We start from the raw sequence: 13,229 nt of genomic DNA, 5'->3' as shown, positions 1-13,229 counted from the left end.
TCTAAAGTTTGTCCAAATAGATTTGGCGACTCTGTAAACCTCTGTCGTAGCACGGTACACCTTAATTGTTGTTTCTGTCCCGTTTCAGGGTCCTCCCACTCAAAAGCAAAATAATCTCTGGATTTTTCATCCAGAGGGCAGGCCCAAAAAGCATCTTTCAGATCTATTACGCTATACCAAGTATGTTTGGGAGAGATATGACTTAGTAAAGTATAGGGATTTGCCACCACAGGGAATTTAGTGATTGTTCACTGATTTACAGCTCTCAGGTCCTGTACCATTCTGTATGACCCATCCAATTTCTTTACAGAGAGGATGGGTGTATTATGAGGTGACATACATGGTTCTAGAGTTCCTTTTTCCAGAAGTCTGTCAACTATAGGTTTTAATCCTTTTCGACCCTCCATTGGTATAGGGTATTGTTTAATTCTAATTGGACGATGTGGATCCATTATTTAAACATTTATGGGGTCCATTTCCATTTTTTCAATTTCCCCTTCCTTATACCACACTGAAGGGTTAATGAATTCTTCATCTTTTTGTGTTAAAGTGTATAATTTAATCTGCAATTTATCCCCTTGGCTTTGAATGCTTAAATTTAATTTTAAAATCAAATCCCTTCCTAGTAAATTGTACTCCGCTTCAGGGAGCAAAAGTAAATCATTAAGACAAATTTTTTTTATCTGTTTCTACTTCTACATCTTTCAAAACAGGTATCTTAAAGGGCTCTCCTTTTGCCCCTATTACAGACATGTAACTCTTCCCTTCTTCTATTCCTTTTGGAAGTTTTTGAATAGTGGATTTTTCAGCCCCTGTGTCTACTAAAAATAATACTTCCTCTTTATGGGGACCAATTAATAGTTTTATCAAGGGCTCTGTTGATGTTGAAGTCCCCAGAAGATATAGCCCCTGACACCCCTATTCTTCTTTGAACATTTTCTCATCTTGTTCCCGCTTACGACAGTTCCTCTGAACATGTCCCTTCTTGTTGCAATAGTAACAAACGGGAATTGTTGATTTCCCTCGACAAGGCTGACCCCTAGGGTTTTTTTCTATTTTTTTTCTCCTCTCCCCGGACAAGGTCTTTTTCTGACTTTCTCTTACTGCTGCTACAAAGATCTTGGCTTTTGCTTTTTGTTTTTCTTCATCTCTCCTAACATATACTTTCTGTGCTTCTCTAAGTAATTCTTCTAACCCTCTCTCTTGCCAATCTTCTAGCTTTCCTAATTTTCTTCTTATGTCCCCCCAGGATTTAGCTACGAATTGTGTTCTAAGGAGTGTGGTTCCAACTACTGTATTCAGATTAATTCCCGAATACATTTGTAGGCTTTTCTTTAATCTCTCCAACCATTCTGTTGGAGATTCATCTTTTCCTTGTTGTTCATTAAATGCTTTATTAATGTTTTGTCCTCGGGGAACTGCTTCCCTTACTCCCTGTATGATTAATGTTCTCAAATCCCTCATATTTTGTCTTCCCTGGGGTTGTTGATGATCCCAGTGGGGATCCACATTTGACCATTTTTGGTCTCCTGGGGGTCCTGCTTGATTTTGTCTTTCCCAAATCCTCATTCCGGCTTGCCTGATCATTCCCCTTTCCTCAGCAGTAAATAAGATTCTTAAAATGGACTGTATTTCTTCCCAGGTATAAGTATTAGGGCCTAGGAATTGGTCCAGTTTTTCAGCTACTCCAAGGGGGTCATTTAATAGGATCCCCATTTCTTTCTTAAAATTCCTTACATCTGTGGTATTTAAGGGGACTGCCACAAACCCGATGCCTCCCTGATTGCCTCCGAGGTGTACCTCTCTTAAGGGATATAGAGAAGCTCTCTCAGATACAGCAGTCCTACTTCTTGTACATGCAGCCGGAGGCAGGTCTAATTCCGGTGCAGTGGTGGAAGCAGGGACAACGGTGGTACTGCTGGAGATACTACAGCCACTGGAGGGGGAGCCGCCGGGGGTGTATTGTTAGGATATAGAGGTGGTAAATTATCCAATGGCTCCCATTCATCATCTTTTTCTTTTTCCTGTTCTTCTTCAAAATTCTCATTTGTTTTTAGTGTAAATATTGAGGCTGGGCGTGAAGTCCTAATCCATAATCCTGCATAATCACTTTCTTCCTGGCAAAAAGTTTTTTTTGAATTAACATGTATATTTAAGGCCTGGCAGATCTAGTCCTCAAAAGATCCAAAATCAGGCCAGAAGACGTGGTCTTAAAGGCTCCTTTGGCCATTCTATCATGCAATACTGAACCATTTTTAATTTACTTTTTCCCTTTCTGGGGCCCCTATCATTCCAATTTCCAATCATAATTCCTAGTGGACTTTCTGGTGGTATATCTGGTATTTCACTCCCTTCCTTCTGGTCCCTGGTCTTTGACTTTGTCTGACCCATCTAGGGATTTTACTATGGCAATTCCCACAGCCCTTGGTTACCTTAGTAAGAGTGTCTTTCAGGGGGTTTAGGACCTATTACCCACCCACAAATCCTATAGGAATCGCTTCGGTCCTTCACTGGCCAAGTCCCTCGCGGGAAATTGGGACCACGGTTAGAAGACCTCCACACTCGCTTCGGAACCGAGTTCCATCTCTGTCACACTCTTACACAGGCAACCAAATCCCACCAAACCAAACGGTATATGCCTTAAATACTTATGACTCTGTCGTCTTTGTCCGGATCTTCGCATGCAGAATTACAGGCAAAAAACAATGCTGCAGCCGGCGAGGGAGCTCATAAAAATCAAAATCTTTGCTTACCTTTATTCAGGTTCAAGATGGCATTGGTTCCGGACAGGAGCCACCAAACAGTGGGGCGCCTCTCATAGATTAAAATCCAGGAACCAAAACCCTCCCGGACGAGCCCCCAAGTTGTTATAAATAGCTAAGTCCCAAAATAGGATTATAATCAAAGTTTACAATTTATTAAAAGAATAGAGGTAAGCAAACAGTGCTGGGTGCGCCGAGAGTCTCCGCTCCACCTAGTCGCACACCTGTTACATCAAGATGCTGATTTTTATGCTCCTAGACTAATATATATTCATTACTACTTCTAAAAAAAAAAAAAAAAACAGGGTTATTATAATTAGTTTCCGGAATCTAAACCCTCCTACTGGAGCATGCGTATCAGTCTCTGGTGGTGTCTCTGGGGGTCTCTGGGGGTCTCTCATGCTGAAGGCTCATAGTCTTCCTCTCAGGCTTTTTTTCTTGTCCTTCTCCTTTGTCCTTTTTGGCTGCATGTCAAAAGCTTGCACAGCGTTCCCTGCAAGCTTTGTCTTTTAGCCGTCCTTCAGCTTTCCCCTTCTCCTTAATCTCCTGGCCAGATATCAGGGGCTTGCATAGTGTCCCATGCAATAGTCATAATAGTTAGCAGTTGTTCTGAAACTCCCAGATATCAGAGACTTCGAGGAAAAAAACTATGAATACATTTCCCTTCAAGCTCTCTATTGACATGAATTGTTAAAACATTCCTCACATGCCCAATGAAACCTGTTATGTACACTAGAGAGGGACAAAGTCCCTATAGTGCACGTAAAAAACATGCTGGGGAAGACAGTCTGGGCTATTCCTGCCTTAGGCAAAGGCAAACCCATCCATGGGATTGCTTTTGCTCAGCAACCTGGGTGCACTTGGTGAGTAATGCAAAAAGAATGAGGAGGTCCGTACCTCAAGGGGATTTGATGTTGGCTGAGAATAGTCAATGATTTGAATTGTATGATGTTAATTACTATTTAATGCTGTATGTTATCACTACTATGGTTGATATATGCCATATCAGTGTTGTTTGCGCCTCTGTGAGAGCAGATTTAAGAAAGGGAAAAAAAAAAAAAAAAACAAAAAAAAACTGCTGTGCAAAAGCAGCTGGGAGAGTGAGGAGTGAGAAACAGCCTCACAGATGCCAAGGTCAGTGAAGGAGGGGGAGGAAGTGCTCCAGGCACCTCAATTTGCTTTTACTTGGAAAGGGATACAGTATAGCTTTAATAGACTGCCTCAAGGATATAAACGCTCCCCTTCTACTGCTCACAATGCCTCGGCAAAGGTTTTAACAGAAATCCCCAGCTTGCCAGGCATTATGATATATCAATACATCGATGACATATCGATAGGAGGGAAAAATGCAGAGGGAGTCCAACATGCCATGGAAGCTGTATATGGATAGCTTTGGGATTAGACATTCCTCCGTCAAAACATCAGGGGCCTGCACAAGAGGTTAAGTTCCTGGGAGTCTGGTGGATTAAAGGAGCCACTTGTATTCCTCCCGACACCCTGGAGAAAATAGAGCAGAAGCAGAGTCCCTCTAGCACAAAGGCATTACAGCAAATTCTGGGAGCTTTAGGTTACTGGCATAAACATATCCCTGTTTTTTCTATCTTGGCTGGTCCCTTATACAATTTGTTTAGAAAAGGGGAATCATGGGAATGGACTAAACAGCATGAGGATGTGTTAGAATTATTAATAAAAGAACTGAGGTTATTTCCACAGCTAGGCCCCTTACACCCAACCGACCCTATCCATGTAAAATGGGGATTCATTGAACATGGTTCCCATTTGAATCTCTGGCAAAAGGGACAAGAAGGACCAAAGAGACCATAAGAGTTTAGCTCCCACTCTTTCAATGACACCAAAATGAGACATTCTGATCTTGAAAAAGGCTTGCTGTCTCTAGTGCAGGCAGAACAGAAGAGAACAGTGTGTTTGTTCAGGGTCCTGTCCGTCTCCTAGATATAGTTCACAAGGGTATTGTACCACCTGCAGGTATTGCCCTGAAACCCACAGTCCGTAAGTGGTACGCCTATCTAGAAGGTATCAATGAAAATATGCCTATTATAGAAGGCAATGTTAAGGTATCTAAATTGCAGAAAGATATATACAGTACTTTACTGCTCCAAATCCTGCCAAGCAAAATAATGAGTGGAAATATAAGGCCATGGCTTTAGAAGTAGCCACAGGACAAAGATGAAACAGGCAAAGGCAGTGCTCAAGTGGTCAACTTAGATCAGTCTTACTAGCTGCACAACATGGTGCCAGTCATATCTATACCAATTCATATGCAGTTTATAAAGGAGTCACAGAGTGGATAGGCCACTGGGCAGCAAATGGCTGGAAGGTAAATAGAGTTATAGAGTTCCTGTCTGGCAAATTGACAGCTGTCCCTATCCCTGGAGCTCTTTAAGGCCTTGTTGGATGGACCTTTGAGCAACCTGGTCTAGAGGGTAGTGTCCCTGCCCGTGGCAGGGGGTTGGATTTAGATGATCTTTAAGGTCCCTTCCAATCCATACCATTCTATGATTCTATGATTTTAATGCATATTCCTAGTGTGTGGGGAGCATGACAGCATGGTGACTGGTATTACATGCAGACTACTGACTGGTGTATTAATTGGGATGGACCATTGGATTACCAGATGATCCCATAAAGGTTGATAACCAATATGTAAACTTCAGTATTTCTCATTCAGATAGTCCAAAACACTATAATTGGAATTGTACTAAAGTCTATAATGTCCGTGGCCATGTCTGTGGGAGACAATAAAAAAGGGTTTTTTTAGATATGTGAACAGAAAAAGGAGGACCAAAGAAAACATAGGTCCGCTACTTGATGGGGAAGGTCTCCTCACAAACAATGACATAGGCAAAGCAGAGACGTTTAATGCCTTCTTTGCCTCTGTCTTCAACACTGATGATGGGCTTCGGGACCGAGGGTACCCTGAGTGGGAGGACCATGATGGTGGGAATGACAAACTCCCAACCAACCCTGAACGTGTGCAGGATTTGCTGCTCCGCCTGGATCCATACAAGTCCATGGGTCTGGATGGGATCCATCCGAGGGTGCTTAAAGAGCTGGCTGACATCATCGCTGGACCTCTCTCAATTATTTTTCAATGGTCTTGGGAATGTGGAGAGGTCCTGGTAGACTGTAAGCTGGCAAATGTTGTGCCAATTTGTTGAGGGATTTTTGAAACAGCAAGGAGGCCATGACTTGCTGCAGCTGAGCAAACCAAGCTACCAGGATGACTATGAGAAGTTCCCATGACAATGTTCCCACATCGCCCGAGTGAGGAATTAAAAAATATTGTTGCCAGCAGCTGGCTTCAAGGACAAGATCTACGTGACTGCTAATCACAAGGGGGTTGTTTTCTTGCAGTTGTTTGTCTGAGTGCTTTTGATCGATAATCTTGTGTGAGACACTATCCGCCCCTGTTAAGTTTGCTATAAAAGTCAGGCTATTCTGGTAATAAAGGGGAAGCATGATCTGACCATACTGGTGTCTGTCATGTTTTCAGCTGTCCTTCCTGCAACAAATGGTGCCCGAACAGGCTGAGATCTGGTGAGACATGAAGAGACGCAGAGAGACACTGAGAGACTTGAGACGCGGAGACACCCACAGAGATGTCGGACGCAGAGAGGCGCAGAGAGACGCAGAGAGACGCGGAACATGGAGAGACACAGAGAGACGCAGAGAGACTAGGAACAGAGACGTGGCAACACGCGGGACGCGGAGAGACTCGGAGCACAGACACAGACAGACGCGGATAGACGAGGTGAGACATGGTGCAGTGTCACGGTGAGACGCGGAGAAGTGTCACGGTGAGACGTGGAATAGTGATGTGGTGAGACACGGGACATCCGGGGCCAAGTTTCTATGGGAGATCAGAGGAGTCAGTGACGACGACAGACGAGCGCCGCTATGAGGCGAGTTGGCACACAGCAGAGGGGTGGAGATCACGACACTGCATCTTGTCCAACGTAACCATGGAGGAGGAAGCAGCTATCCAGCTTCTCTCTAGAATTCTCTCTAAGACAGGTGTATCTTGCAATGTAAAAAAGATCAAATCCTTGGTGCACTGGGCTCAGATGGAGGGTTTTCTGAAGGAAATCCCTCTAATGTTTAGCCCAGATGAGTGGTGACATGTAGGAGATTGCTTATGGGATAAAGCCATCTCAAGTGGAAAGCTAGATAAAGATGTAAGTGGGACGTGTCACACAGTGATTAATGCGCTGTGCAGTATGAAAGCCGAACAGCAGCTGGCTATGGCAGCAGTGCAAGCTTTGTCAGTACTGTCTGGGACTGACAGAACACCAAGTGCAAAACCTGACACCTCAGGAACGCGGCTGGCACAATTCTTTTTGTCAGTTCCTGCACCCACCCTGGTTCGGGGTATGACCTCTTCAATAAAGGAATAATCGGCAGAAGTAACTAAGGGACTATCGGAGCAGAGTGCTGATGGGGAGTGGGGGTTGCCCTCCCCACCCCCCGCGCCAGAAAATCTTGATGAAGCTGAGCTGTCAGCATCCGTGCCGTTGCCAGGCAGCAATAAATCCCCTCATGATGCTTCGCCAATGAGAGGTGCAACAGCAGCTTCTGAAAATCGACCTTCAGTGGAGGAGCTGTTCCAAGAACTGCTAGAGAAATTGGAGAACTTAAAAATTAAGTATTTGGAGGAGCTTCCTCTCTCGTCTGCCCCACCGGAGCCAACTCCCTCATTATCCATCGCTACACCACCATCGGCACCAAGGAGGGACACGTGCTCCGATGTCATACGTGATGCCATCATAGAAGGGCATTGGCATGCTACATCCTTGGCCTGCCCTATTATTATCGACCCTGTGCAAAGCACCAGGTTGTGGCAGCCTCATGATTGGATGATAGGCCAGAATGCTTCCAGGATTCAGATTTAAAGTTTATTCAGAATACTTTGGAAGCAAAAGGGTTGAAGATAGCCCCAGAGAAGGTTCAACGGAAACAGCCATGGCTATACTTGGGATGGAAAATATCAGACTCTACTATTCGTCCACAGAAAGGTGATATAACTACAGTGTTACATAATTTGACAGATGTACAAATGTTCCTGGATAATATTCAATGCTGTCGCCACATTGTAGGGATTACTAATGACGACTTAGCTATATTACTACCTTTATTGTGGGGCAGAAGTGCAGAGCTGCAGATTACACTAACAAATGACCAATGGCAGGCTCTTTCACAAATAGCTTCTAAGGTTGCAGCTGGCGCTGCTTGCAGATGTATAGCACAAGTTGCACTCTCCTTCCTAATTAGCAATCATGTGTCTCATCCATTTGCGGTGCTTGGTCAGTGACAAAAAGAAAAGGGGGAGAGTAAGGGACGCCAAAGACAGAAACGGTTTCAGGAGGATGCCTCTGACATTAACAGCACTGGGAATAGGAATAGCAGGTGATAGCAAGGGTGGAATGATAAGGCAGCATTTTCAAGTTCTGGAATGGATTTTCCTACCGATTCAGCCAAAAACAAGTGTTCAGACACGGGCGGAAGCTATCGCAGAGTTAGTACGTGAGGGTTGCTCTCAGAGAATTGAGATCAGCGGGCAGGAACCAGGAGATATTAGTCTGACGATGACTCAGGATCATTTGGAATGGGGTTTACAGCAATCCATACCACTACAAGAAGCTGTGTTAGATTACCCGGGATTGGTACATTCCCGAACTCCAAAGGGGCCTCTCTGGCAAGTTATAAGATCATATAAATGGCAGGTAGTACCACGGCTTTCGTCCCGACCAGTGGTGGGTTGCACTGTATACACTGATGCAGGTGTAGCAAGTAGGAAGACTGTGTGTGTGTGTGGTACGAGAATGGATGTTGGGAGAAATACATAACTCTGGGGGAGACAGGGGATTCATTACAAACATTGGCATTGTCTACAGTTGTTTGGGCTTGTCGGTGCTGGTTGCATGAGACAATTAATATCGTCCCAGACTCTCTGTATGTTGTCAATGTGGTAAACCGGACAGAGGATGCCTTGATATGGCAAACTAAGAGGGACAGATTGTTGTCATTATTTCTGCAGCTGTGAGATGCCATTCAGGGGAGAACTGCACCCTAAAGTGTTATCCATATACATAGCCATCAGTTCTCGACTGGGTTAGCAGAAGTTAATTCACAAGCAGAGAAGTTGGTGAGTATAGTCACAGTGGATCCATACAAGTCCAGGGGTCCGGATGGGATCCATCCCAGGGTGATTAAAGAGCTGGCTGACATCATTGCGGGACCTCTCTCAATTATTTTTCAACGATCTTGGGAATCTGGAGAGGTCCCAGTAGACAGTAAGCTGTCAAATGTTGTGCCAGTTTTCAAGAAGGGTAAGAAAGAAGACCCTAGCAATTACAGGCCTGTCAGTCTCACGTCAGTGCCTGGTAAAATCATGGAGAAGATGACTCTTGAAGTTATTGTGGTGCACCTGGGGGACAATGTGGTCATTGGTCCCAGCCAACATGGGTTCATGAGGGGTAGGTCCTGCCTAACAAATTTGATTTCCTTTTATGATAAGATCACCCATCTAGTCAATCAAGGGAAACCAGCCGATGTGATCGTTTTGGACTTGAGCAAGGCTTTTGACACGGTTTCCCATAGGATCCTACTGGACAAAATGTCCAGCATCCAACTTAACAAAAACATCATACGATGGGTGAGCAATTGGCTGACGGGCAGGGCTCAAAGGGTTGTGGTAAATGGGGCCACATCAAGATGGCGGAAGGTCACTAGTGGGGTCCCTCAAGGCTCCATTTTAGGGCCAGTCCTCTTCAATGTTTTTATAAATGATTTGGATGTAGGACTAGAAGGTGTTTTGAGCAAATTTGCCAACGACACCAAACTTGGAGGAGTTGTGGACTCTGATGAGGGTAGAAAGGCCTTGCAGAGAGACCTGGACAGATTGGAGAGCTGGGCGATCACCAACTGCATGAAGTTTAACAAAGGCAAGTGTGGGGTCCTGCACCTGGGAAGGGGAAACCCTGGCGATCCGTACAGACTGGGTGATGAGACGCTGGAGAGCAGCCTAGAAGAGAGAGATCTGGGGGTTGGGGTTGACAGCAAGTTGAATATGAGCTAGCAGTGTGCCCTGGCAGCCAGGAGGGCCAACCATATCCTGGGATGCATCAAGCACGGCATTGCTAGTCAGTCGAGGGAGGTGATTGTCCCGCTCTACTCTGCGCTGGTGTGGCCTCACCTCGAGTACTGTGTGCAGTTCTGGGCACCACAGTAGAAAAAGGACATTAAACTGTTGGAGAGTGTCCAGAGGAGGACGACGAAGATGGTGAAGGGCGTAGAGGGGAAGACATATGAGGAGAAGCTGAGGTCACTGGGCCTGTTCAGCATGAAGAAGAGGAGGCTGAGGCAGGACCTCATCGCAGTCTACAACTTCCTCACAACGGGGAGTGGAGAGGCAGGTGACCTATTCTCTGTAAACACCAGTGATAGGACCCGTGGGAATGGTGTTAAGCTGAGGCAGGGGAAGTTTAGGCTGGACATCAGGAAGAGGTTCTTCACCAAGAGGGTGGTTGCACACTGGAACAGGCTCCCCAGTGAAGCAGTCACTTCACCAAGCCTGTCTGAATTTAAAAAGCAATTAGACTGTGCACTTAGTCACATGGTCTAAACTTTTGGGCAGACCTGTGTGGTGCCAGGAGTTGGACTTGATGATCCTTATGGGTCCCTTCCAACTCGGGATATTCTATGATTCTATGATTCTAATTGCAGTAGTCGAGAGGCTGAAATTCAGAGATTGGGCCTGGTAGCTCAAGCCCTCCAAATAGGTTGCATTTGTCATGACTACACCACTTCAACTAATGACACTTGGTCTCATTTGACTAATAATGAGACATGGTCTGATATAATTTGTTCAGAACTCGGTATACCCTCTATGGGACACACTGAGTGGTTTAGTAGTGAAGGAACATGGACTACAGACTTACCTGTGGAAGGTCAATGACCTTCCACAGATAAGGTCAATGGCCCCAAATGTGTTGGGGCCATTAACACTTTGCCCCCTCTGGAGAGAACACCACCTTGAACCAGCTTCATGGGGGACAAACCAAAAGGGAATCAAAAGACCCTTGGCAATACCCCAAGACAGGGACTGTTGTTGGATGGGCCCTGGAATCAATTTTCACACCTCAAGTCACAGCATTCCAGAATCAAAGGATGTTGTGTAACCTCACTGGACAGATTGAAGCACTGGCTAGTGACACTCGTGTCAGGTTGGAAGAACTGAACATGCAACTACAGGCCACATTGAACGTGGCATTACAGTATAGACTGACATTAGATTTGTTACTGTTGCATGAAAATGGAGTGTGTGGGTACTTGAGCTTGGCCAACAACACTTGCTGTATCCATATACCAAATGTATTAAAGAATTAAGGTCTTGTGTTACTTAATAAACAACTAGGCAGCATGAGGCATGTGGCAAAAGCGAGTAGAGACCTTAGGGAAAGTATGGAAGGCAGATGGTTGAACAAACTTTTGCATGGATTAGGATTGTCACTATCAGGATAGCTTGCTTCTTTATTGCAATCTACATTAACAGTAATCACTGTAATTATTGTTTTGTACATTATTAGCTTGCATCAAATCCATGCTAACCCAGTTGTTGCTTCGTCAAGTGTGCATGGTGTCTGGGTGGACTAAATTAGAGCTGCGTCCAGGTGGAGAGGAAGAAAATGCGAACACAAGAGATACCCCCAAGACTGATTCTATACAAGCATGATTTAGATCTTGAATCAAGAAGTGACTATAGTCACAGGGTGGATAATGTGGAGAACAGTCATACTTGTTAATGTCACTGATAAGCACCAGCCTTGAGCAAAAGGGAGTTGAGCAGCTTTCTCCTGCTTATCTCATACAAACTTTGTGGATGCAGTTCTGCAGGCTTGATATAAGAGGTTGACGAAGGTGGGAGTCTTGTGTTGGTGAGACGGCCCTGTTTTGGTGGCAGAACAGAATCTTGAAGGCTACGGTGCCTGCAGTGAAACCTTTTGCTTCATTATTTTAATAATGAATATTAAAATTAACACTCCCAAATATGATAATGAGCTTAATGAAGTACATGCTAAACATATATGACTATGGTACTTGGCTCTTCACTCAAATCATGCTAAACATCACCCCAGAGAGGGAAGAGATAAGGTTAGGATATAAAAGAGTGCTAGGATTTAGTGTAAAGTTAGTGTTAGGGAAAAAAAAAAAAAAAAAAGAAGTAAAGAAGTTAGAGTGCAGAAAAAAGAAGAGCTGGTGGGGAGAAAAAAGAATTTGGAAACTTAGAAGAGGCAGTTGATGGGTTGTGCCTCCTCCACCAAGACAGGGATGCCTTCTCGGTAAGCTCTGCTCCTTTGGTGAGGAATACCCAGGATAGCATTTTGCCAGTGCTATCATCATATATTAGCGCTATTGCAGTAAATGTATTTATTAATGGCAATTCCGAGTCTATTATATCTGTCGCCATATTAAATACGTTCAACTTTGCAAAACTGTCTCAGTGAAAGTCCTTAGCAGGGCTCTGAAACAGGCAAACGTTTGACTCTGATAAGTCCCCTTTAACACAACAGACCCTCAGCAACCCCACAACAGAAGGGGGTTGAGAGACCAGACAAGGTAGACACCCTTCTATTTTCCTCCTTCTCCAAGACAGATATGACAAAAAGCCCACCAGAACCCTTTTGGGTCCTTGAAATATCCTCTCTGGAGGCAGTTTATGCCAACAATGCACAGAGCTTCTGAGCTCGTCACAATGGGGTGCTTTTGCCACTCATTCCCAGTTAGGTTCAGCTTTGGCCTCCAATACAATTAACTGTTGGGATCCCCCTGTCATTCCAGAAATACAGATGGGTTCTGCCCCTTGGTAGCCTGATGGCTTTAGGGTACACTGCGTGCTGGTATCCACTAGAACCTTATACTTCCGTGAGTCTGATGTGCCAGGCCATCGAATCCACACAGTCCAATAAACCCAATTGTCCCTTTCCTCCCCACAGATGGAGACAAGGCCCCTCTAGTGCTGGTCATAGTATTCATTACTCTGGGGAACTGGAGCAGCAATTTTCCTAGAAGAACTCTCTTTTGTGATTGTTTTTCCTTGCAACTCACGTACCTGTGCCTCTAGGGTCGAGGTAGATTTCCTGTCCCATTTCCTCGTGTCCTCCCCATGGTCATGCAGGTAAAACCACAGGGTGGCTCATGGTCTGTACCCACTACATCCTCTCTCTTGAGCAGAGGGACTCTTATTTCTTATAGTTGAGATACTGGTTCGTACCTGTGAGGAGGAAGATATATTCTTTTTGAGTTGGTAGACCTCCTGGGAAAGTTTCTCCATGATGTCATATGGTATGGAATATCCCTTTGGCCAGTTTGGGTCAGCTGTCCTGATTCTGCCCCCTCCCAGCTTCTTGTGCATCCCCAGCCTTCTCACTGGCAGGGCAGTATGAGAAG

The sequence above is a fragment of the Anas acuta genome, chromosome W, assembly GCF_963932015.1.
Source record: "Anas acuta chromosome W, bAnaAcu1.1, whole genome shotgun sequence".
Taxonomy (NCBI): Eukaryota; Metazoa; Chordata; class Aves; order Anseriformes; family Anatidae; genus Anas; species Anas acuta.
This window is presented reverse-complemented; position numbering follows the sequence as displayed.